Consider the following 27,394-nt stretch of genomic DNA (forward strand, 5'->3'; position numbering starts at 1 on the left):
CAATGTGATACAATGCAATAACAGATCCCTAGAATTAAAGCAGTAGACAAAGAGAAGAAAACCGAGAAATATGGATTCAGGAGGAGAATATAGAGCAGAAGATGATAATGGAGATAGATATGAGTGCACAGATAACTGGGCTAAGGATCTCAGATTTCCTGAGAACAGTCAATGGCAAAACAGAAGCCAGTCAAAAAAATTAATTATGAAGAAGAAAAAGCACATGGGCATCATCTGGTATTTTTGCACAGCTGCTACAGGGTCCTTTTGCTGATTAAAAGAAAAATACAAACAGCAGGTAGGCTGTTTCAATTTTGACTACATTGCCACTGAAAAAATGGGAGCATGCATTTCTCTGTTACTTTGCATCATTTATAGTTCGCCTCCACAGCTGGTGACTGAGAATTATTTCTGTACTATTTCTCCCAGCTTCCCTCTAATCTTTTATGATTTGTATTCTAATAACTATCTTACTCTCTTGGATGCATCAGGAAGTTAACTGAAATGCCAACTGAAACAAGAGACAAAATTAATACTAGCAAGGTGAGTAATATCACTTGTTCACAGAAACTGATGAACATTCCCCCCCCACCCCCCACCCCATTCTCCCTTGGCTTTGTTGTATTGTTTTGAAAAAAATATTTTCTTTTTCACAGGACAGGATGTCTCAGTACATACCAATGCCTTTGAGGACTACATGGGTGAGTGGCTTTGTAAGTCTGCATGATAATTGCTGGTAAACTAAAAATCCAGATGATCCATTCTGCATTTTAAAACTGATTCCTCTCATACCCTTCTGGTTTCTTGCAAAGGACATGTTAGGGTCTTTCAGAGGTGAAACTTGTGCCTGGATCATGAATGGTTCTGGTCCATGTAGAATAATCAGAAAAAATTAATTATATGCATTTATTTACATTAAATTTAACTTACATTAAATGTGACAAGCTATATAAATTAAATATGCAAAGGTTTTTTCTAGTTCTCAGTGTCTTCAATTGGGAGATCTATATAGATATTTAGTAGCTGAGCAAGATAATACACCATGTAAAAGTACCTAATATGTACTTGTTTGTTAGATGTTATTTTACCCATTTCTTTACAAGGTATAAGCAGTAATACAAGCTGAAAAGACAAGATTATTGTATTATTCTGGCTTGATTTGAGCATTACAACGGTGTTTACACACAGAAATTCATGTATTTGTACGTGCAGCTCAGTAGTTTGCTAAGTTCAAGCACATGATAAAATGGAGGCAGAAGTCTTATTTAGTCACTCACCATAAAAAATATGTAATAATATTGGAGCAACTTTGAAGATACTGACTCATCAACGATTAAGTGACAACTGTGAGCCCACATTTCCCACCATTTATAATGTTCAATAGCATCTCTAGCTGTTCGTTGATTTGTTTTTATGATGAAAGCTGCATAGAAGGATTATTTATTGCCTCTGTGTTCTGTGCTGTTATCCTCTTTGCTCTTCAAACCTTGCCAGGCCAATTAATATTCCTTATCACTAAGAAGGGTAGTTCTTTTTATCCTTGAATAAATGTAGCTTTACAGCAGCTCCCAACACACCAATTATTCTAGAATACCAGTATGATTCCATTATATTATGGATAAGTGCAGGCTTTGCTCTACTTATCAAACTCAAGACACTCAGAATATGTTACATAAAGCATTAATAATACTCTTCACTTTCTGCCTCAATTTTTCAAGCTTATCCTTTCTGAAAAAAATTATTTCTCCACATGGTTAAAAGCAAAAATCTTAAATCTAAATATCTATTGTAATGATTTTTTGTTTTTGACAAGTGTTATTTTCATTTTCTGTTTACACTTGAAGCCAAACTGATGAGAATTTACTTAAGCAATTGACTGAAGGACAAAAGGAGCCTAAATAACTCAAATTATGCACAGAAATGGATACCCAGCTTCACACAAGTGATGTTCAACCCAGTGACCTGGATTTTCAGTGGATGTCACATGGGTCTTTTAGACCTGTTCTAAAATAGATCTATATTAATATTTCATTACTGCCTTTCTTCTCTAGCCACTATATCTATATTATAAAACTCCAGTGTAGTGCTCCTTATGGCACCATATTTAATTAAAAAACGTACGCCATTTTTTCAGGTCCTAAAACTGTGAACATCTTCTCTAACACCAGACTATCTTGCCTCCTGTCAGGAGTGATGAGAACTGACATTGCTTAGCATGATCATGCAATAGTAGTACTAAGTATGGAATAAAACAAAAATTAGATTATATTTTGATAGCTTTTAAATTATTTCAATCCATAATTAAGTTTGTGAATTGATAGAAAATGAAGACAAAATGCCTTTCTGACATGGGCACAGCAGTGCAGGCTCTGTTATGGAGGGGAGTTTAGGCACCATTTTACAAGTCTCTTGTCTGTACTCTTCTCAGAAGGCTGAATTACAGCATTACTTACAAACAGCTGCAGATTTACTCTAAAATGAGAACATTTCAAGTAAAAACCATACCCAACTTGTGTATAAAAAGAGTCTGAACTACAATTTTCTCATTGTGAAAGTTCATATAACTAATGTAATGTCATTAATTATTAAAATTCACATTTTTTCAGAAATCTCAGAAAGTATCTTTTATTCACTGAGGTATAACTTGATTGAAAGATAGATAGATAGATAGACAGATTAGATAGAGTGCTGTTTCTTATAGGACAAATCATTGAAAAGGTCAGACTAAGATTCACTGCCCATTCTTCTAGTTCCAAAATATTTCAAAGTAATTTACTCTTGTGACTTTTTCTTACTCTTAAGTTTTCGGTATGATTAACTATCTAAAAAAAAAAAATCCTTGCAAGTTATTTCCTTAGTTTTGTCACTTCTAATGACCATAAAAGAGGATGATAGACCTGGCTGTGTGGTAAAATGTATTTAGTTTTGAGAGTTCTCTGGTTTATGTAAAATATTTTTAGGACCGCAATTATATATATTTAAAACAGTAGTTTAAAAAACCCAAAGCAACAAATAAGACAAATAACAACACCACAGAAAACAGAGAAAATAGTCTTGCTTACATTTATCCTTTTTCACATCATAATTTTACCAAAGAAGTTTTTTTTTGTTTGTGTCTTGATGGAAACTGCAGAAAGAAGCTTTGATCATAAGAGTCGTAACAGATATGATCCATTTCATCAATGGATCAATTTTAGCATATAATTTCAGACTACTAAGTATCCTGATTCATCAAGCTCCATTTGTAATAAATGGAGGGTCCTCTGTACTTCCATTTGCAAAATGAAAGGTATTTGGTTTCTCTTGATTGTCTTTCTCACTCCATTTAATAAAGTGGGCTAGTTTATATTACCTCATAAGAAGAAAAAAAAAATCTTTTTTAAAACAAAACATCAACATTTTGGTCTAAAAGCATTTATTTTGTCATTAAAACGTTTTTTAGAATTTCCTTCTGAAATAAACAATTTGACAGACTGTCTTTCTCTATGTATATTTATACTTTGTTAACTTTTTTGAAAGTATTTCAGGATCATGAAGACTAGTCAGAGCCTTGGCAGACTAAGTTAAGAATAAAATCATAACATTTTCACACATTTTCTGTATCTGTAGCTGATTTGATATATATGTATCTGTGTCATATATGAACTTCAAAGATACATATTCACTTTTATCCTCTTTCTTTCTCCTGAAATAACTTGTATTCTGTTTATTTGAAACTGTTCCAGAGACAACTACAGGATTTCTGATAGTACATCCAAATCAAAGAGAGGCTCCTCTTATGATTTTGATCTTTAAAGTGGAACAACATATTTTACAGGAGAACATTCCTCTGAATTCTATAATATCTTTACAGTGTTATAAACTACAATGTGGGGGTTTTTTTAATTTTGTGTTCTTGCTCAAGACATATATCTAAAGATTCGTCCTGCAGAATGCCAGCAACAGTATGATCCTTTTATTCAGAAGGAAGTCCCAATGTCACTTAGAAGCATGCAGATGGTAAAAAAAGGAAACATACCTCAGTAGCCATAAATAGAATTCTAGATATCTTGCTCTGCATCATAACTGCATTGTTGTATTCCATGGTCAGGGAGAGGGGTTCATGTGGATCATATTGCAGACTGGCATAAATAGGTAGGCCAAATCTTCAAGGATCAGGCTGGAGCAGAGAAGACTGACAAACTGACTTAAGTAAGGAGAAGGAAGATAAAGTCATTGATGGGGTTAGGGGTTTGCTTTGAGATTTGAAGACGTTGCTCTTTTTGGAAACCTTGTTATAAAGTTATATAAGTAGGAGGGGAAGAGAGATGAAAGTGACAAACTGGGAAAACAAAGTTTTTCCAGTATTTTCCATTAAAGAAACAGAGCACAGGCAGAATTCTATTTCAGTGTCATCAGCTACTTAAGATTCTTGGTAATGTTTTACATTTTCTGTATTTTCTAAATTCTTAAAACACTGCCACTGGGTGGTTGGAATTAGGAGATATTTAAAGATTTAATTGAATTAATTGTTTAGGAAAGAAAATAAAAAAGCAACATATCACATGATTAAGAGTTCTCCAAGGAAGAAAATGCAGTATATCCCAGGGAGGATATTAAAGGCTGAATCATGGTCTAGTTTAATGGCAATCTGTATTGTTTCTATGGGTGTTAAATTCTCAGTTTTAAGGGGTTTCAGTTTCAGAGATAAACTAACTTTTCAGAAAGAAAACCTGGAATACTTGTGGTAGATTTTTTCAGTTTCTTTGTCTTTGAAGATAAAAATTGGGACCAAGAGAAGAAATTCTAAGTAGATGTGATTGCTTATGTAGAAAAAAAACCTTGACTATGATTTGAGCCATGTTTCCAAGGAAAACCACATGGGATTACTCAAAATTTTTGAGAAAATGGAGTACATAGGGAGGTCACATTATGTAGTCCCTCTTAGTCATTTACTAGTTTTGCTTCCTTTTAAAACATTACCAGGTACTTATATCTTCATTCTGGGCTGAAATGGCTAATCCTAAGTGGTTTGAAGTTTAATAGTTCAACACTAGGTCTCAGAATAAAATATCATGTGCACAATGCTTCATTTCACAGATGTACATAAATATCCAATTTATATAAACAAAGTATATGAGCAGAAATGTGTCAGAAATTTATTGAAGAAAGGGAAAAAAAAGAAAATTAATACAGGAGAAATGCCCATGTCAAAAATATAACTATAACCTGGAGAGGGCCATCAGGTTTTATTAATTTATTTCCTAATTTGGCAATTAAGCATAACCTGTAATAATGAGAAATTTTTTATCAGAAATTGAATTTGTTTGTTAATTATGAATCATCAGATTTTTTTAATATTTCAGCAAAAGCTTTAACATTTACTTCCATTTCCAAGACTAATGTTAAATACTTTACAGGTTAATAGCTGTCAAGTATGTCCTACATTCAGTATACTGAACAGAAATTGTTCTTCTCTTTAGAACAGAAATAAACTACATTGCTTATAGCCTGCTTTTTCTGCTCCATACCTGCATAGATGTGATGATCAGAGTAGCCATAATGCCTTTCACATTTATGAGGGTGAGAAAATACACATCTCATAATGCCATAATGCAGAGTTAAGAGACATTGTCTCAAGGCACATGAAATGGTAAATGCTGGAATAGGCAGTGAGCAGGCTTTTGTTCTTTGACTGGCTGCTGCTTGAATACTGTTAAAATTCTCAGTAATTTAGCTCTGACAAGTGCTACTGTCATCCTTAGGGCGGCAGACAGACTGGAACTGCAGTAGTGAGCAAACCTGCTAATAAGTAGAAAAATTCTTGTTAATCTTTTGGCTTTTCTCTTTCATTATGAACCAAGAACTTATTTTTAAGGTGTGCAGGTTCCCAGCTTTTGTGCAAAGGCATCCTTCGACAGGTCCTGTCACAGTCCAAAACTACCTCAAGTTCCCACAGCAACAATACACACCAGCCTCGTTTCTTCATATGATTGTAGTAGTGAACTGGAACATGAGAAACAGCAAGCACTGGGATAGATTTTTTAATATATAAAAAAGAGACCAAATGAAAGAGAAAAAAATGAAATTGTTTCATCTACAATTAAAAATGTACGACAGCTAGGGGTTGATAGTAAACTGTCTTCACAACAGTCCAAATTTTATAATTTTAGTCTGTATTTTACTCACTGTTGCCCATCCAAAGGGGGAGTGAGTAATAAGTAGTGTTCTCACAAGTAAAGTCACTCCTCAGGTTCATTCAGAACACAAATAAAAAATAGAATCACATGGTTAATGCACAAAATTATCTTGGGGCAAAGTTAAGTTGCATAGATAATTTCCCTTTGCTTCTCTATGCCTTAATATTGTTTTTTAATTTTTAAGTACTCTTTTTATAGTTTAGTTTGCAGATATTTGTAATATATTCCAATAATAGATTGCAGAGAGAGTAAGTATTTTTGTTGGGTTTTTTAGATATAATTTATTCATATTGTTTGATACATGCTCTTATATTTAAATCTTTTGGAGTAAAGATTTTCTGAAATTTTTTTTATTTTATTTTCTGTTCTTACTCTTAGAACTCAGAAGACTGGGTTGTGTTCTTTTTCCCTCCGGAGCTTTTTTGTTTTGTTTATCTCTACCCATTATTGCTTCACTTGAAAATGTTTTTACTCCTCTGGGCTTCTGTAAAAGCAAGCCTGGAGCATGGCTGTAGAACACTTAACCTCTGATTCTGACCTTTCACACACAGGATGAAATTCTTATAAGAACTCTTTTCTAACTGGAATTGTGAGTCAGGTGGAGTTATAACTTGTGCTGAAAAAAAAAAAGAAAAAATTCAGTGTACATTTTTTTCCTTGACTAAAGCAGGCTGCTGTGTTTATCTCTGTGGGATTTAATACCACTGAGATTGCAAGTCTTAAAGTTTGTGTACCACATACCAATAGACCACATGGGGAATAATTTTCTTTTTTAAAAATTAAAAGCTATATCTGGAATGTAATCAAAGGATGGATCCATTTAATAAAGAATTGTAAGGTCTTGTTCTTACTGGGCATGCACAATAAACATGGAAGCTATTTGCAATCAGACAAATAGTTATATGTCTGCTACTATAATAATATGGATTAAACATCTCTGTATTGATTGTATAGTCTGGTCACTAAATAAAATATCGGGGCTTGTGACTGAGCCTGGGAAGGGAATATTTCTTTCTTCTCAGCTGTAGGGAATAGAATCCCTGTAAATAAAAGAACAAGCTTTATTCTGTGGGAAATGTCAGGGTTCAGATTTTGTGCCTAAGGCTCTTTCTCCTAACTCAAGGTGACCTCACCCAGACTGCGTATAGGAGAAAATTTCCAGCCTTTCCTGAGCCCTGTAATTTATCTGTGTGCTGGCAGCCTGCTGTCCAGCACAAACCTGAGCTGTGCTTCCCCACAGTTAAGAACACCCACAACCACAGGCATGAGCTTGAGTTGAATGCTTTGACTTTTCTAGGTTTTCCACCAGCACCATGCATGATCAGACTGTAAGTGGACCCCACCCTTTAAGCAAAGGCACACTGCTAGTACCAAAGCACTGGTTCATGTTAATTTTTATTCAACACCAGAGGAAAAAAAAGACCACAACATACTTCAAGAAGATTCACACAGCAGGGAGGAAGCCTTCAATAACGTTGCTGTGATTCCCTCCGCCTCTCTTCTCCTTTAGGGAAACTTGCTAATACATCACAGAGGATCAAGACACAGCTTTTACTGAGGTCCACTTGTAAAATTTGCCTGCTTAGTGTGATGTATTAGGCTATAATATGCTGGGAAAAAACACTGTTAAAATAATCCTCAACAATCTGATTTCCTTTGGTAACTGAGAATAAGGCAATACAAGGCAGTCGCTATTGGTAACTGAGAATAAGTTATCAGAATAATCTGATTTCCTTTGGTAACTGAGAATAAGGCAATACAAGGCAGTCGCTACCCCTGAATCAAAAATTGTTCAGAAATATAATATCTTTTCAAGAAATATTTAGGGTCTTGGCATTGACATAATCATCCAGGGTTGAGAAAGAGCACCATATTTTCCAAATATAGTGAACAGACCCTTCAGAGAAGGATCACTGGGTAACAGCAGGATAAGGAATCACAAAACACTGCAGATTTCAAACTGAGAGCTGTCTTGGGAAGCATTTGAAAGATCATTTCTCTATCAAAAAGAAGCTCATTATTTTCCCCACAATGTTATTCCATCTTTAAAGTTAATATATATTAGCTTTACTTTTAGGTGAGTCATTTCAATTGTCTTAGAACTTTTCCCAAACAAAATTCCTACTGTTCTGAAAAGAGTACAGAATTCTAAATAGAACATAAGGTGTAATTTCATATTTTCTTACCTCCTTTGAAAAATATTTTAATCCTTGAACAATTTAAGAGTTTAAAAGAGCCAAAACCCCTATCTCTTTGGTGGATGTGTTACAGCTTTCCTTGCAACTAATGAGAACAATGAGATGGACATTATTATAAACAGCCACACTAAGTTTAAACACAGTTTGAACATTAGTGACATGACTCTATGACTCATTTTATAATGTACTGCCCAAGGCTGCTTAATTAAATCCTCAAATGGCAATAGTAGTGTTCTCTAATTTTATCAAAATAATTGCTGCCAATGTAAATTAGTTTAAAACCTGAGAGTCAAGGAAAATACAAAATGTTGTCAGGGAGGTCAAGGCTGATAAATACAATTTTCTGTGCAAGATACATCATATTTCTAAATTTTTCTTTAAAGTAAAGCTTTTTTTTTTTTTAATTGGCTGTGTGAGTAGTATTTTTACCTTTTTCTTGTTTCTTTCTTTCTTTGTTTGGCGTGGGGGGAGAGGAGGGGATGTGGTTGTGGTTGTTTGAACATAAGTGGATTAGGATTTCCTGGAACAATTGATTAGAAAAATAGGCAACCAAGGTTGCTTCATATAATGATAAAAAACAGCCGACACAGAAAGACATGGATTGCTGCTTTGCCAATTAGAAAAATTTAACATTTAAAGACAGATAAGCTTTGAAGAAAGGGATATTCCTTAAGATAACCAGGAAAGACTAAATTAAAACTTAAGATCTTATTACAACTTTTACTTAGTCAATAGACAAAAAAGTCTAGATTATCCATGTGCCAGGTGACTGCTTATATCCAGCCTACAAGGTGTAAAATTAGCACCTCCTTCAATTTTGTATAATATGTTTTGTATACTTGTATATATAATGTGTTACAAATGTGTTTGGTTTAAAATCAACTCCTCTGTTGGCTCCCATAGACGTGACTTTGACTGTCCACTAGATAGAGACTTGAGAAACTCACCATCGCCTTGAATATCAATCAACAGTTGAATGAGTTTTGAAAATCAGCCTTTTTGATTTTTCACCTACAATGACAGCTAGGTGCTTTATCTATCTACTTTTGGAGGTCTTGCTCCTTACAGAGCCATTAATATGTACTAAAATCCTTTTTAATGTCACAATTTAATTTCACTATCAATCACATGCTGCAAATAAATCATCTATGTTTAAATATGTATATGGATATATTTCTTCTCCAAGAGGCACTGAATACTAATGTTACTTTCACAACCATGATATAAGGAGCACTAAATATCTCTGTTCCTTAAGGTGACTGCAATAAGAAAGTCTTGTTTTGACTCAGAGGAAATCACAGTCTCTCTTTTGTTTCCCAGTCTTTATGCTTCTGCAGGTGCTTTTTCAGGTATAGTATTTTCTTGTTTCCTAACATTTTTTGATCTCTGCTTAATAGTATGATAAAGTGCATTGCAGATTTGATTTATTTAAGTAAACTGTAGATCCCTTTGTCAAGCTATTGCTGTGACTTTACTATTCCTGCTCTGCCTTAAAATTACTCAAGAAATTTTCTGTTGTATATTATGCTAAATCAATATCTTTTAAAACGTGAATTAACAATCCACACACTGTATTTTCTTCTCCAAGAAGGAAAAGTATATCCAAATATCCCCTCATAGACCTCTTCAGATTTGGATTCCCACAGACTTCAACATTATTATTCATTATGTGTTTTAAACTGCTTAGTAGAATTGTTCTTGCCATGCTCAGCTTGAGAGAATAATGTACTTTCATACTGTGTAAAACCTCGCTGTATAATAGTTGAAAATATTTTTTTCTTGTGAGGAATATGAAGCATTTTGGGTTGATTGCCGGTGAAATGCAGAAAATACACATATAACCATTTGCTTTTTAGGGGTCTGGAGTCAGGGGATTAAGCATCTATGAAATCAATTGTATGCTTGATATCTCTACTATGCATCATTCATTTCCACTGCTTCTTCTGTTTCATTAGATTGCAAGTTTTTTTGCCTCATAGTAGGGATATTAAGCATTTCATCAGCAGTAGGAAAAATACTTAGTATCTGCATTATGTTGAATTCACTCTCTAAATTGATTCAACTTACAATAATTTCAACATAGTCAAAATCAAAGTACTTCAAAATTCTCCCAAAACCTGTAATCAGAGGAAAGAGTTGGGGGTGGGGGAGAGGGTGTAGGAGAGGGAGAGGAACAAGAAAGTAAAATGTGAACATCCAAAGAAAATTTTCTGAACATTTTCTGAGTCAGAATCCAACACCTAAATCCACATTCTACATCAAGCAGGGACATGTGACATTTCTTCAAGTATTTGTGCAGGCAAGAAAAATCAGCCTGGGATCGTTATTAGCAGGAACTGTCATTGTTATTGTTTTTCTCTCCAGGGTTCATCTTAAAATGGAAGCTTCTGCTTGAAATAAAGAAATGAAGAAATCACACACGTGAGTCTTAGACTTCATAACATAAATAATACCAATTCATACCCTTATGTAAAAAGGAAAATACAGGGAAATTCAAAATACAGGGAAAAAGACTCCTCTTTGGTAAAAAATATAATTAAAACATATTTAAATTTTAAGCACAATACCACTTTCATATCACTATGTCTTTGAAAATCTTAAAAATGAGTAAATCAATAATAGACAATGAGTATATGCTTAGGATTATGAATTTGCAATATATCCTAGTCAGGTAGCAAAACACTAGGCCATTAAAATTTATTCTTAATTAAAAAGTAAGATTTTATGTGAACTTTTAATTGGCATCCATTATTTAAGAGAAATATAGAATAACTCTCTCTTTCGTATAGTAACATTGTTGTGACCTTTCTGGGTTACATTATATAATACATTCTAAAGTATTATTTTCCAGCTGAATTTGTTAATACCAGAACTAAAGGGTGTTAAACTGTTTAGAGAATTCTTTATTACCCCTTAGAAGATGAGAGAGCAGTCAGCTGGCAATTCTAGTCTCTTAATAATTCTGCTTTATTCCATGGCACTACTTCACTAGACTTTAATTTTTTTACCTCACTGCTACCAACTTCTCAGTTTTTTAAAAACAAGAATGTGCAATATGTACCTGTGTTTTCTTCAATTTCTGCAGTAATTTATTACTAGTCCCTGACATGTATTAACTTCCTGTTATGGAAGTATTTCTTTAGTTTCTACAAAAAATGTTTCATTTATTTTAGTCTTCTACAGGGATGACAGTATTGTTCTTGCTTTTTAAACTATCTTGATTCAAGCTTCTGTTCTTTAAGCTCTTTTCTTACTTGTAAGTCACCAGTTTATGGGATAAAGTACAATACAGTATGAATGTTTTGATTTGTGAGGGAGCAATGCAGTGAAACAAGGGATTTCATTTCAAAGCCATGTTCATTTTAACATTTTTCTATGCAGCGTTTCACTATCTTTATATTTATATAGCAATCAGTTGATTGAACTCCCCCAGGTTTTCTACTGCAACTCAAGGACTTTGAAAATCAGAGACCCATGAGATGATTCTTCTCATCTGACTTTATGCATATAAAACCTAGGGAGCTTAAAGAAATACTTTAAACTGTGAAAATCACTCTAGGTTTTCTATTTAATCTTCTGAGAAGAAAAGGCTTCTGTGCAGAAGTGTCATCCTGGACATTTATTTTGGGATGAAAACAAAATAAATCCATTCTAGAGGTATGATTTTTCTCCACATGCTAAGAAGACAAACTGGTATCTCTAGCTCAAAAGCAAATGTCTGACAGGGTATCTCAAGGAACTGAATTACATGTCAAGATATTAAAAATTTGTGCCTGTGATTTTCAATTCTTTGGCTTATTTTTTTAAGCTTCAGTTAAATTTCAGGTAAGATGTTTATAGCTGCAGTGGATACATATGATGTGCTTCTAACGTTTCCATATGTAACTTTTGAGACTAAAACTGGTTAAAAATGTTAGAACACCTTCACTGACAGTTTGATTTTTAAAAGCCTGTTCAGAAGGAAAAAAATTTGAAAGATTGGTATATGTATTTTTTTAATCTGTCATTGAAAAAGTTATTTCTTAACTGATATCCAGTTTTGTTGTTTTTAAAAGGTTTTTTAGTAGAATAATAATGCATATAACTTGATAAGAACATAATCTGAGTGAAGGAAGATTACTGAAGAGCCAGTTTTTGATCTATGTCTGAAACTATTTTCTGTACACCCATGTATTTAGTACCATTGTAATCCTTGTACCAAGGATTCAGAATGTTAATTCACAAGAATTTAGGTGATTGATACCAGCCTAACTGTACATCTTCATTAGATCTTCATCCTAGATAGCCTTAATCATTTAGTCTTGATCTGCTATTGGACCTCATCACCTCTCTGCTATCCTTTGCAATACGATGGCATGGTACAATTCTGTAAGCTGTTTATTTTGCTGTCTTTTCCTGTTTTTCCTGAAATTTCTGAAGCAGAAAGCTAACACTAGTCAGAGTGGCCCTTTTCATTAAAAAAACCCAAAAAAACAAAACAAAACAAAAACAACAACAAAAAAAAACCAAACAAAAAACCCCAAACAAACAAAAAAAACACAAAACAAAACAAAAAAAAAATTATGATATGTCTTTAAAGCAGCTTTCTTTCTGGATTTGTGTTTCAAAACTGTTTCAAGAAAAACAAGGTCAAATGGATGGTATATAACAGAACTAACAAATTGCTGAGTTATGGGAGACAGTGAGGTGGAGGAAGAAAACAAGGGACCAAAGAAGAATCCAAAATTTAAGGCTATTAATGTCTATCATATAAACAGTTAACTACAGATTAGAACACAAATAAAATTACTACACAATTAATAAAGATTTGTGTATATTGATCAAGATATTTCATTGCTAGATATAATTAATTGGCTTTCTCTTATGTGAGATTACTTTTCTATGCCATAAGGATACAGACTTTCATATTGTCTGTTACTGTTCTCAGTGTGCTGCTTGGAGAGGATAATACTTTTCTTGTGTTTAAGAACTGGTTCATTTTTAGGGTGGTTTTTAAAGGGAAGAAATATACAGTGAGACTTAAGAGAGATACTGAATGTGTGGGCAGCAAATTAGGAATGAAAGACCCAGAATCAGCCCTTTAATCAACAAACTAAGACCAATATTTTGAGATAAAAGTGATAAATTCTGAGTCACTGTGTGACTGGTGATATTAAAACTCATTATTCAACCAAGAAAGTACAAAGAACATGAATATCTAAGGTGTTTTAATTTATATGTCATAAATAATTTCAACAAGCCCTTGAGTTGTTTATTTTTTGTTTTAGAGACAGAATACAGAAAACTTTCATCTATCTCCATTTAAAGCATAAGAAAGCAAGACCTTACTATGCTTGCTTGAGCAGTTTCACTGACTTCATGGCATCTGATATAAGGAAGCTGAAAAACTCAGCAAAATTTAGAGCTAAACTCTTTATTAGGCAATTTTCCAGAGACAACTAATTTATATTGTGTCCACAGGAAACAGAGTGGAAATGTAAGAAAAGGAATAGCAGAGGTAAGGATTTTAGATATTATTATAAAAGTGAACACCTGCCTGTAAATTAGAATAGTTTAAAAATTCAGATTCAGTTTTCCTCTTCTGTTATAAAAAATGTCTGTCTCTTTACATCTGAGTATAAAGTTGAGGAAACAAGAGCAATTCTATGTTACTTTACAACTGAAAATATGTGTGTATCGTACACATAGTGAAAAAAAACAAAGAAAAAACCTGATTACTTTGACAAGAGTGCGTAGAAAACAAACAAGTCAGATTGCTTTTAGACTTCAAAAACAATGTCTACTAAATTCATTCATTAACAGCACACTTCATGGCAGTGCTTAGTTATTGCACATTAAGAATCAATATTGTTTTGAACTTTATTACATTGTCTTCAACAAAGCCTCAACACCAAGTTTACAATGTGTCTTCAACACCTAAATTCTGAATTGAGTGTGTGTGTGCAACTCCACATCACTGATGCCACTGCTGGCTGTAGTTTGTGGTGGTCCTTGGTGAGAACAAGGTAATCAGCTTTGAGAGCTGTTGGCAGGATAAGTCAGATGTGCATTGTTTTATCTTCTTTCTTCTGCAGTTTTTCCCACTTGTGCCTGCTGTTTTCATGCTATTTGCTGCTACAGTTCCCTCTCCCATCCTTGGGAGGGAAATCACCTCCTCCTGATGCTGCTTTGAGGGTGAAGGATATCTTTCCAGTCATCATGGTGTACTTGGTTGGAAGTCCTGTGGATTTGCAGACCTGATTATATTGTTGTCTGCAACTTTGTTTTTCTTGGATGCCTCTTATATGCAACTGCTCTTTTCCCCTTTGGTGGTCACATTATTCTCATACTTAAGTAAATTGCTGAATTGTCTGGCTAACAGTGTTATACCCTGAAAATGCTACAAAATGCTTACATACTGCTCTTGCTTGCATTGTTTCAGTGTGCTTATATTCAAATTAGAATTAATTGTATGGTGATCAACTTATTTATAATTCCTAGATGTCACAGTGGTTTCTAGTACTTGTAAAACACTGTCTCTGTGCCTGCTGTGAAACATACAGCCTTCTCACAATGAAAGAATACCCTCTGCATTCTTGCTATCCAAGCTACATAAAGCTTTTCTGGCAAAGGATTTCCAGCTAGTATCTCTCTAAACAGGATTGTTCGAAACTTCCAACTTCTGGCCTTCCATGTTTAGCAAGCATTATTTATACTCACTTCCTCTTTGCAAAGATTATTTCTAGGATTTTGTCTAGACCATAGTGTAAATTTTGAGGAAAAAACATACTGATCAGATGTGTACAGTTCAGATGTGCTGAGGTCTTTTGTGCCTTTTTTTCTTGCCACAAAGTCTCAAATCTTGCTGGCTTGCTAAAATAAATCATCTTTGTCTATTCTATTGGGAACTGTCTCCTGTTGCTCCTAAATAAAAAGCTGATTATAACATTAGAGACACTTCAGCATTGAAAGCCAAGGAGATTAATGTCTGCGCTGAAAAGTCTTGGCTAAGAAAAGGCAAGAGCTGAATGAAAGAGATGTGGCTGTTTCAAAGAGGAAGAGATTTAAATGGAACTCAGAAGAACTGAAAGTACACATTAACCATGATGGAACAGAATTCTACTGACAATTTTTCTTTTAGTTCTTTCAGCACACAAAATCCATAAATCCTAATCAGAATGCCACTTTTGGTAGGTTGTCTATCCACAGTAACTAGGTGCAAAGTGGTGACATCAGATAAACTCTTTCCTTTGTAATTTAATGGAAAAAGAATATGGAATTCCATCCTGCAAGTCATCAGTAGAACTTTTTATATAACTGAGTTTTGCCCATGTTATCAATTGCAACTAAATCAGGTATTTATCTTTTTTTTTCTTCCTCATTTAATAAGGAACTGATAATAATAAGGAACAAAGATATTCCGATTTCTCCATACATGTTGGAGAATGATTTTTGAGACTTTTCTAGTGTGGGCTGAAATACATAGTATGGGTTAATTAAACTTTGGAATTCTTCACAAACTATGCATGCTAAGTGCTTGCAGCCAGTGTTATATGTTTTTGGTATCTGATGACCTATTACATTTAATTGTTTCTACTTATACCTGCTTTGTCCCATTTAGGTAGAAAGTAAATAATCAAAAGTGCATTAAAAATGCTGTGTCCACAATAGAAAGCAGTTTTGTACCATAGGACAGGTCTTCTATATCCAAATGCCATTGTTAAAATGCCTACATTGACAAAATATGAAATATTTTCTATACAATATGGCTTTTACATCATCTAGGTTAGTTTTACTCAGTTTCACTGGATAAATGTCCCTATATAAATGTCCTGATATAAAGATGTCCAAAAGGAGAAATTGTTGGTTCAAACATTTAAATCTGGCCCAGCACTGTAAGTGCATCTGAGGGTGATCTGAGACCAGAGCTCCTGTTCTGGCTGACTTTAAAAATAACCAAATACTCGTTAATCCATATCCCTTTCAAACTGAATCATTGCTCAGGGACAGCCAGAGGATTCACTTTGAAACCTCGTTACTGCTCTTAGCAAGCACAATAATGTGGACACAGACATTCAAAAGATGCCTGTGTTTTTATTTTAATAACTTTTGTCTAGAAATGTAAGCTATTGCACTTAGAAATACAATAACAAACCATGTTAACACATATTAAAAAAGCCCAACCATTCCTACAAACACACATTATTTATAGGAATAATATTCTTAGCAACAAAGGGATGTGAAAGTGTTTGAGAGAAAAAAAATGTGCAATTGAAAGAAATATTCACAAATAATCTTTTTATCCAACTTTTTATCAGATTCCTTTCCTTTTTGTACTTCTTATTTTTTGATTTGATTTCAGTTGTTTGGATTTTTTTTTATCAAGTATAATGTTGCTGCTTGTGACATACCAATAGCTAATTTAATTTCTTTTAGTTTAAAGCAAGTTCACATCTTTCTTTTTTTTTAATTTTTTTTCTTTTATCTTGGAAATAATTTGGGCTGTCTTAAGACTCTTGCTTATTTTTTTCTGCTTTGACCTGTGATGATTAGTACACATATCAGTCATTTAGTCAAACATTGTAACTCTGCCCTGAAAGATTAAGTGAATTTCCATCACAGAACACATTTATTTTCAACTAGAGACAGGTTTTATTGTGCTAAAGACACAGATGTGTGATTTCATTATGCAGTTTCTCAGTACTGCTAATGAAATGACATTAGAAAAGCATCAATTACTTAAATATAGCACAGAACATACAGAGTATATCTACAATAGAATTAATTTTGTCCATCCTAAATCGCTTTTTGGATCTGAATTAGCTTTTTATATAAGTAGCACTACAGTAGCATTGTTACAATGATAATCTATAAATTAATAAATCAAGCTGCAGCACTGAATAAATCCTTAAATGCAAAATTTTATTCAATAAAAATAGGGAAAAAGTTGTGTTTCCATGGTTTCCTAAAAAATTAATATCAAAATTAATGCATATTGTAGTGACAGGGATAATGTAACTATTAAAGATATAGATGCACTTGAAAAAATAGTTACAATGGAAGCTTTCTGAAAGTCTGTATAAATGCTTTCCTGTATTTAGTTATATTATTTTCTTTACTTCATTTTTAATGGGTTTTATGCTTTTATGGTTTTTTTTCAATTCTCTGTTCATAAGATTTGTATTACTGGCATGATCTTCTGGTATGTAATGTTATGTTTATCAGGTATTTCAGCTTAAGGCTAGAAAAGATTGAGTTGCTAGTAATTTTAATGCCTGTGCAAATAATTCTGATTTAATCTAAACCCATGTATCTTTAGATAAAAATAGACTTTAGAAATACTTATATCTAGGCTTCTTCCTATGTTATGGCTCTAGCATAATATTGTTGTTCCATGTTCTGCCACCACTAACTTGCTGCCTCTAGTAGTGAGGGGAAATCTACCAAATTGTTTCACTGAAGATTTGAATGTAACACACATGATCTCAAAGGGATGAAGCTGTTTCATGTGGAAACATCATATTTTCTCTGGAAGAAAATAAGATTAAATAAATGCACTTAATGTCTTCCTCTGTGCAGTATAAGGCTGTTTAACGACTATCAAAATTATCAAATTATTTATCCATAATTCTGTAACAAATCCACTGAAGACTGTTTTGTTGGAGGGGGTTGTTTTGTTTTGGGTTTTTTTTGGTTTTTTTATCAGCTCTTCTGATAATGACACTGAGGAATCATTCTTCCAACACATTTGTTTTTGCCAACTTCATGCTAGGTTTAACCTTGTTCTGCCTTACCTTTATCATATTTAGTTGCATGACCCAGCTGCTTCTGCTTGCCAGGTTGTACTGTTGTAGGTGTAAAACCACCTTGATATTGTTAGGGAGATGCATCCCCCCTAACTGAAGCCATGTGAAATGTTGACAGTCAGTTTAAGCTGTCATCAGAATCATTGCTGAAAGAGAGAAAGAACAAAGCATCTATAATTCAGACTGCTTAGCAATATATATCTCCGAAGGAAGACAGGAGTCAGCCTTTGGAATAACCTTCTTTTCAGACTATCAAGGGAACCAAGATGATCATATCAGATAAAATTCCCAGTTTTACAAGATTAAAAAAAATTACTTGAAATTGACTCTTTATTCCAAAGCAATCATAACTGTGGCTATTTCTTGTCCTAATTCTTCACATGCCTCTTCATTATTTATTGTTTTCATTCTTAAATATTTCTGTCCTTTTGCTGTCTCTCCCCTTCATCATCTTTCTCCATTCTCACCATTCAGTCAGGTGATTAACAAATGCTGGTTTTTCTTTCCAGCAAATGTCTTCCTTCTTTGAACCTTGAAAAGTTTTCCAACTGCTTTAACAGCTAGTTTAACTCTTCCTTGCAATTTCATAACCTAAAATAATTTTGATAATCTACTTATTGCAATTCTATAATTCTTCCTTCTAGAATGCATTTCGTTCTTCATTACACTACTATTGAAACTGAAAAACATGTATTTCTGGTCTCAGGAGCTCTTCAATTTGACTTAGTGACCTGAATACAATTTTAATATACTGATGATAAGCATGCAAAAAACTGTATGTTTTTTGAATGGCATTTTCCCCGCAACATTTTTAGAATTAATGGTGGCATAAATGTGTTGACAGCAGCTAATCTCAGAGGATGAAGTATGCATTCCTAATAAGCTCTTTACTCATGTTAAAGGAGAGTGAATGACAGGCAGTGCAAGATCTTATCTAAAAGGCAAAACACATTGCAGTGCATAATAATGCACGTAACAGGTCTGCTCACTTATGAGCTGTGGATAAATGCAAGAAATCACTGCAATAACATGCCTGAAGACAGAACACTTATTCTTGTTGTGTGGGTGAGTGTGCTGTAGAGATCAATTAGATCACGTAATTCCTGCAGACAGTAAGAATAGCAGTAATAAAACCTAAAGCAAAGAACATATTGCACAGTGTGCTGACAAGGTCAAATTGATAGTAATGATGTGTGGTGGCAGCACTGCAATAAGGTTGTCTTATACTGTATGCATCTGATATTGGCTTTCATTACCAATATCCTGGAGTACAGTCAGAAGCTTACTAAAATGATAGTGATTACCCAAAGGGCAAAAGCAAATAAGACAGGCATTTGGTTCTTGTGCACCTTTGCAAATTTCATGAAGGCAGAAAAAATTGTCCCTCATGCTAGATCTATGGTGTTTGCCACCAGTGGGATCAAATTGAGTTTATAATGCCTTTTGTCCTTTTTTAAGCTGATGTAGTTCTTCAAAGCATGTATGTATGTGCTTAGTGAGTTTACTGAGCTAGACTGTCAGAGACCATGATAGCTTTCTTCAGTACAAGTCTACAAGTAGATACTCTAAATCAGCCTGTAAGACATATCATATAAAAGATGTACTGTTGTTCTGGAAACTTCAAGTTAATGCTGGGTGAGCACTTAAAAACTTAGGGTTGTGCCTGGTTTGAATAAACCCCAAATATTTGAATGACTATCTAGTGTTTGGGCAACACAACATTTTCATAGCTTTTTAAAAACCAAACAAAACCAAACCAAACCAAAACTAATACTATGCTTTACATGAGATAAAATACTTTCTACCACTCCTTGAAATTCATCTTCCCTTATAAAAGGAAGCTTTAGTCTCTACTGAATAAGACATGCTCTTAGACAGAAAGGTTAATGAAAAACAGAGCGTCCTTTGGAATGATATAGCAAACATTTCAAAGAAATGCACCTGGGAAGTTATTTCTGGTCTTATCTGATGTCCTCGGAGCTCACACAAAATGTGAGTGGATGAATAAAATTAAGCAGAGAATTTTTCCATGAGGTATTTCTCTGGTTCATTTAAGCATGTAGATGAATAGTAGGTTTTGTAATGTGGTAACGTGCAATGCTCCTGTTCACACACACACACACAAAAAAAAAAAAAAAAAAAAAAAAAAAAAAAAAAAAAAAAAAAAAAAAAAAAGTTTTAACCCTGAAAGTATTGAGGTGATATTCAAAGCAGAGGTGAACATTCAGAAAATGGGAATTTGTGAACTTGACTGCTCTTGACTTTCCTTCTCATTACAACATTAAAATGAACAGCTGCTCTTTCCCTAATGCATGACATTTTCTGGGTATTATGATTCTTCTCTTTTGTGGTGTTAACTATTCAAGGAATCAAGGCTGACATAACAGGCCTTCAGTGAAGTATGTTAGTCAGGTCTGCCCACATACTCTGGATTTTTCTGTTTGTGCACTTGACACTGCTTTGAATTTTTGTCTGACACAGCTGAGAGGATTTTTTGGCTGTGACTTCTTGTACAACTGTTGGGAGAAAGACACCTGTGAGGAAAAGGCTAGGTGTTGACTATGATTCAGACATGGTGGACGTGGGTAGGAACAACAAGGAAACAGTGCCCCTGACATTTGGATTACCCAGATGAGTCACCTCAGGTATTCAGTTATTGCAGAAGGAAAAGCATAGAACCAGAGACTGGCTTGGGTTGGAAGGCACCACCTTAAAGATCATCTAGCTCCAACTCCCCTGCCATTTAAAAAGGTTCTAACCAACCTGGCCCTGAATATTTATTGTGCCTGTTCCAGTGCCTCACCAGCCCCACAGTAAAGAGTTTCTTTTTTGTATTTAATCTAGATATTAACCTTTTTCAGTTTAAAGCCATCAGCTGTTCTACTGCCACTAAATGCCCCTTTAAAAAGTCCCTCTCTGGCTTTCTTGGAGTGTAGCTTTTGTTTCAAACACTATAATACTTAAATAAAGATTTCTGTGTATCAGATGCATGATCCATAAAGACTAGAGGCTTCTGAGTAGTTGGTCTTTAAACCATGGCAAGCATATATGGCCACTTCTCTCTACAGGTGGTGACTCCTTTTCTACCCTCAGCATCCTCTTACTATGCAGCACTGCCACAGCTATAGCTGTAATGCCGTCTCCTACTATCATACTCCTAGTTCCTAGTTCCTGTCCCTCACTTCCTTCAAAAACTTATTTTTTTGAAATGTGTGGGCCCTCTCTTCTGCAGTTACTCAACTGAATTATATTCTGTTTGGAGAATCATTACTGGTCATACACATTCAGGAAAACTATCTCATTTTCATTGTTACGTGTTTGGCCTTAAACACATTTGGTATGCTTTCTGAATACTGATTAAGTTTTTAATTTACATTACACACTTTTTACTCCCAAAAGCTGGATTTCTCACAAGACTTCTCAGGAAACAAAAATGTAATCTTAGAAAATACCACAGTAACTTGTCCTTGCAAGTAAGTGCCTAAGAATTCACTTTCACTCTTGCAAATGTTTGGGAAACTCGATTTAAGCTAATAACCCTTCTGAAAAAGTATCCAAGCTCCTGAAAACCTAAGCATCTAAAAACACCTTTAAAAAAATCTTTGCATCAAGTTTTCAATTCCTTTTTAACCTATGCATGATTTTTGTGCAAAATTACACATACTGCACTTCAGTTACTAAGCATAATTTCTTCTTCCCTAGGTTTTCTTTTTATAAGATGAAAATCCATTTTCTTAACATGCGTCTCTTTTATTATATTCTTCTTTTTCAGATTAACTGTAAACAGCCAAAGTAATTTCTTACCTAGATACAACATTGTAGAAATTTGTTAATATCAGTTTATTATTAAAAGAATATTATCCTAATGCCTTGTCTTACATGCATATTTCATCAAAGAACCACAAGGTTTGTTGGTGCTTCAGTTATTCCATACACTCTCCTTGTAACATCAGGTATGATTATGACTAATGCAGCCTGCATCAAGATGACTTCCCTAATATGCTGAGATTAAAAAGGAATAACAAAAACACATTCATTATGTTGCAGCTCTGAGTTTTTGTGCTGAATAGGAAAACATATACATGTAAGCAGTATTACAATGGTTGTAATTACTTCTGCAGTAAAAAATGCATTACAATTTACTGTTCTTTATCAGCTGGAAAACCCTTCCTTTTGAAACATTGCATGTGCTTTCATGAAGAACAGAACAAGAGAGACTCCTGCTGGTTCAAACTACAGAAATTAGCACTTTTTTACTAACTTTCTTTTTTCTCTTATTTATGTACTTACACTGTCGTTCTTCCATAATACCAAAAGGCTCTGAAGCTGAGTGAATGTACTAGACACTCTCCTGCAGCTCAGAAGAGCTGACTATTCGATTTTTTTTAAATTTCTGAGACAAATAAATAGAAGGAAGAAGGGCACAAGTTAAGGATGCACACATACAATCACATGAAGTACCACATAGTAGTTTATGTGATTCTATTAAGTCTATAGCAAATTATGAAGGTAATTATTCAATATGCGCTGCTCTGTGTTGAGAAAGTGATTATTTTGTTCAAATATTTATGTATGTATATATCTCTTATGCAAAAGTAAACCAAATCAAACCAGCAAGAAGAGTACAATTCACAAAATTGTTTCATCAAGCTCAGTTCTATTCTCAGGCAAAATTTTAAATTCCTGTGACAAAGTATCTATTCCAACAATGACTTATACTGTTGTTTCTCTCACAGGATGTTTGCTTTGTTCTGTGCATAGGAGGATGGCCACTGCTTAGAGAAGGAAGAAATTTTGAGTTAGTATTTCCTCACCCTCCTCTTGCAATATGTCCCTACATACTACACAAACCTGGAAGGAAGTTTACACTTTAATTTTTATAGTACTCAGTTTTGTATCTGAGGGCTAGATATTTAAAAGGATTTAAGGGCTGGACAAAGGTGCTTAATATCCGAGTCCCAGTTGATGTAGTGAAAGATACACACTGTGCAGAAATACTGGTGTGTCTTTGAGGACTACAGCTCAGAAGTGTGAGTGTTCACTAGCATAGCCTATACAGCACCACAGGGACAGTGCAAAGACACCTGTGGAAGCCTCAAATCCAGCCTGGTATTTTTAAATGTCGGAGCAAAGTCCCGTGCAAAGATAGTAGCTGCATTCCAGAAAATACTGAAAATGGCAGTCCACCTGAGCCACCTTGGAAGGATAAATGACTTCAGCAACTCTTGCTTTTGGAAGTAGTAACTGCTTCTGTCTCTTGCTGATTTTTGTACACTACAAGGAGTTACTCTAATTCCAAAATTAATACTGCCAAAGTTTTTGCCCAGTTGACCTTCAACCCCTGAGGTTCCAGCCTTTGTGCTTCTCTCTCTTGCTGGTTTTTGTACACTACAAGGAGATACTCTAATTCAAAATTAATATTGCCAAACTTTTTGCCCAGTTGACCTTCAACCCCTGAGGTTCCAGCCTTTATTGGTAATAATTTTTTGGGGTGTTTAAGTATCTGCATCAAATTATGGTGTTTTGTCAACAATGAACAGACCTTTCCTGATCTCAGCAACCACTGGAATTTAATATTAAGGGTCTTCCCTATTATGTCAGCTAGGGTTAAAAATTAGTTTTCTCAGATATGATTAACCATACAGAAAATATAAATAGAAGAACAGTAACATTTTCTTTTATTGAATAAATTAGCAGCTATACACTCGTGGAAATTGAACATTCTCATTAAAACCCCTTGTCTTTAAGAGGACTTGAATGAACATATTCAGAGCCCTCCTGGCTCTCACTCATTTCAGATTACAGTTGTCAAGATGAAACTTTTCTGAAAATAAATTTTATGTATTTCATCTTGAGAAATGCTCCTGTACTGCATTAAAGCAAAGGGAGAAATGTCTGTGATTTTTTCAGTATCACAGTACATCAGTACATATTTATAATAGATTTTACCATAGAATCATTTTTGCAGAATTTTTCAAAAACTTTCATATGTCTGAGTCATCGTCTCTCCCTCACTCTCCTTCTTTTATCTTTGATGTCTTTCCTACCTTTTCTATGAATAGTAAAGGACTTCACTAACACATGAAGTGCAAGAAGGCAGCAGTCAAAAAGGAAAGGTGATACAACATCATGCAATTAGAGTTGGCACTGAAGTGCACAGGAACATCCAGCTGTAAATGGTATGGTACAATAGGCACAGCACAAGACGTTCTGCTGTCAGGTGAGGAAAGGCTCACACAGTCTCTGAGGTCACAGGCTTTAGCTCAGCATGATGTATCCCAGCTGGGAGATCTCAAAGCACCCCCAGGCTCCTCTGCAGGGGGCTTAGAGCACATGGCTCCTGTTAGAATGTACCTGCCACATCAGGCCCCTCCTGGCAAGGAAGCTGCAAGCCTACAAAGAACCTGAAGGCAGGTGGTCCAGCTGCCCAAAGGGAAAGCATTCCACAGCACTGCACCACACAGAGCCCAGCTGAAGCTGTGCTGCATCACGGAGGGTACCAAAGCAGGGGAGGAAAAGCCCAGCGCAAGGTGAGCATGCTGACATAGTTTGCACTAGGGGAAGCAGCAGTATCTCGTTCATCTGAAGTGACAAGAGGCCAATTTTGTTTCAAGGTGCTGATGCAGATTGAATTTTAATCTGTACCTGTGAACCATATACAGAATATGGTTTTGCTTTGTGGGTACAACTGCATGACAACTTGCTACAATATATGCTTTCTGGATAACTATAAGCTGTTCTATTATTCAGTATCATCAACTTTTTTAGCAATCAGTTAAAGTGCTAACTCACACTGCATCTGTGGGCTAGACTAATTTTCAGCTACTCAATACCAGTAAATTATTTAAAGCACTACGGAGGACGTGTGTTTTCTACTGCTTGACAACTTGCTATACATGAGCCAAGGATTTAGTAAGGCTGGGAACTTCCACAGCAAAAGTGGATTGCAAGCATTTTCCTCTGAAGTCTGAAACAGCAGGGTACAGGGTACTTGCAGTAGACAGCTGCCACCTGCTCGAGTACACTTATGTTGCCTCACCCTGGTGACACTGGAGATGTAAGTAGGTTCAGGGAACTCATGTTTTTATTTAGGTTTTTGATAGAGTGCTATTTAGAGCTTCAGCTTAGCCTTCAAAGCAACGATGAAGTTCAATGTATTTTATCACCTAAAGAGTTAGGTGGGACATTGATGTATTAAGTTAAAAATACAGAGCCAGGCTGGAAGAGAAATTCAGCTTGCTCTAGGAAGTCAGGTGCAAGGATAGGACGGTGGCAGGACAGAAACTCTCTTTGTTCCTTTCACATCATTAAAATAGGACATGAAGATAGATTCCAGGTATAGTTATTTCACTCTTCATTTCACAGAGGCAGTTGAATCTCTTCAATACTATGATGGAAAGGTTTTAGTGATATCAATATTGCCATAACTACCTCAGAATTTGCAGTGGTAAAGTGATACTCTATGAGGATGTAGCAAGGAGCATGCTTGACTTTTCTGAGCCAGGTGCTAATTAAGATATAAGCAGAATTTACCTATAAGTAAAAAATCATTAATATTAAAGTTTCAAAATCTCTGCTTACCTTTACTCAATCCATTAAATTTTCTGCAGCTGGACCATGTAAACAGGTTCATTAAAAAAAAAAATGTATTTTACAAAACTAAGCTGATTTACCAAGTTCATTAATATTGTATTATTTATAAATGTATCACCACAGTTACAAACAGATGGTCTTGTAATGCTTTTCTACTTTTTCATGGTTGAGATAACAGCAAAAACTATTATAAGTTGTTACACCTGTCCAATGTAAATATAAAGAAAAGCTAGGTCTCTTATATAAATAGGAACTGTTGTTTGTGATCCGGAAACTTTTTAAGATATATACCCAAAAACGTAAATATTTTTCTATTGCTGCTGTTAGCCTGATCCTAAAGTTGTTAATCAGAACAAATAGATCCTTTTCTCTACTTAGACTGGATGTGGGCAGTATGTAGTATGATGCTGCATATGTTTATTAATCTTTGTCTTCCTCTGCATTACCGATTTGGATTCATTAAAAATAGCAATCTGGCTTTTAAATGGAGCTGTGAAAATTAGATAATAAATGTTATTGCCAAAGAAATACGATGATGTATTTATTTCTGTGTTTGACCCAGAGGGATTGGCATAAGTTTTCAAATTAATTAGCATCCCTTAGGTCACCATAAATTTAACACTCCCTTGTTTTTGTTGAGAATATTACTAATTGCATATTTTTTTGCTGATGAGCATCATATTGTATAATAAATATATGGAAGTGTCAGTGAAGCATCCTTTCTTTTCAGCATATTTACATGCAGAGGACATTTCCTAAACATACTCATTAAAACTTTTAAGAAAAAAAAATATAAGTTACTTCTAGATTAAATTATTTTATAATAATTTTGATTTACCATTTCTGAACAACAATAAAATTTTGAAACAATGGTTTAAATGCAGATGAATAATATATAATTAGTAAAAAAATTAGATTGTCCTATCTCAGATAATAATATACTTGTGCTAAAGTAGTATGACTGACATTGTTAGGGCAATTTGCAGGGAACAGTACTATTAAGATGACTTAGTGAAATAATCTAATCCAAATGTATCTTACTTCAGTGATGGTTTTCAAACGTTTTTGGTCTGAAGCAAATATTCCAACTACATACAGAATTTGTTTTTAATAATTTCTTCTCATTCTGATCACCAAAATGCTGCATATTTCATTCACGCATGGAAATCTTAGTGATATTGATGGGTTTTATATTTAGGAGAGACTGTATTACCTTCTGCATCTGCCCATTCACAACTCATCTTCTCAAAAAAAATCTGTAGTGATGTTTTCTATTACATTTGAAACACAACATTAGCTATTCTGGAAGCAGTAAGAGAAGATTAAATTTGTGATAGAAAGATTTTTATGAAACTCAGACTTCACAAAAGCAGAAATAGACTTGAAGTTGGTTTTTGAAGAGTCATTACAAACTAAATACTAGGTTTCAATATGTGAGTAAAAGAGCACAAAAATCAAAAATAATAGTTATGCTTTCAGAGCAATTGTTTCCCATTTTGAACTTAAATTTTATTTGAGAGAAAAAGAGAGAGAGAAAAATAAACCTCTTTTTGTATGAGAAAAAAAGAAAATAAGAGAAAAAACCCACAAACTCAACTCCTAGATTATCTTTTTATTTGTATGATTTGTACAGTGCAAC

The sequence above is a fragment of the Onychostruthus taczanowskii genome, unplaced genomic scaffold (assembly GCF_017590055.1).
Source record: "Onychostruthus taczanowskii isolate IOZ18803 unplaced genomic scaffold, ASM1759005v1 scaffold77, whole genome shotgun sequence".
In the NCBI taxonomy this organism is placed as follows: Eukaryota; Metazoa; Chordata; class Aves; order Passeriformes; family Passeridae; genus Onychostruthus; species Onychostruthus taczanowskii.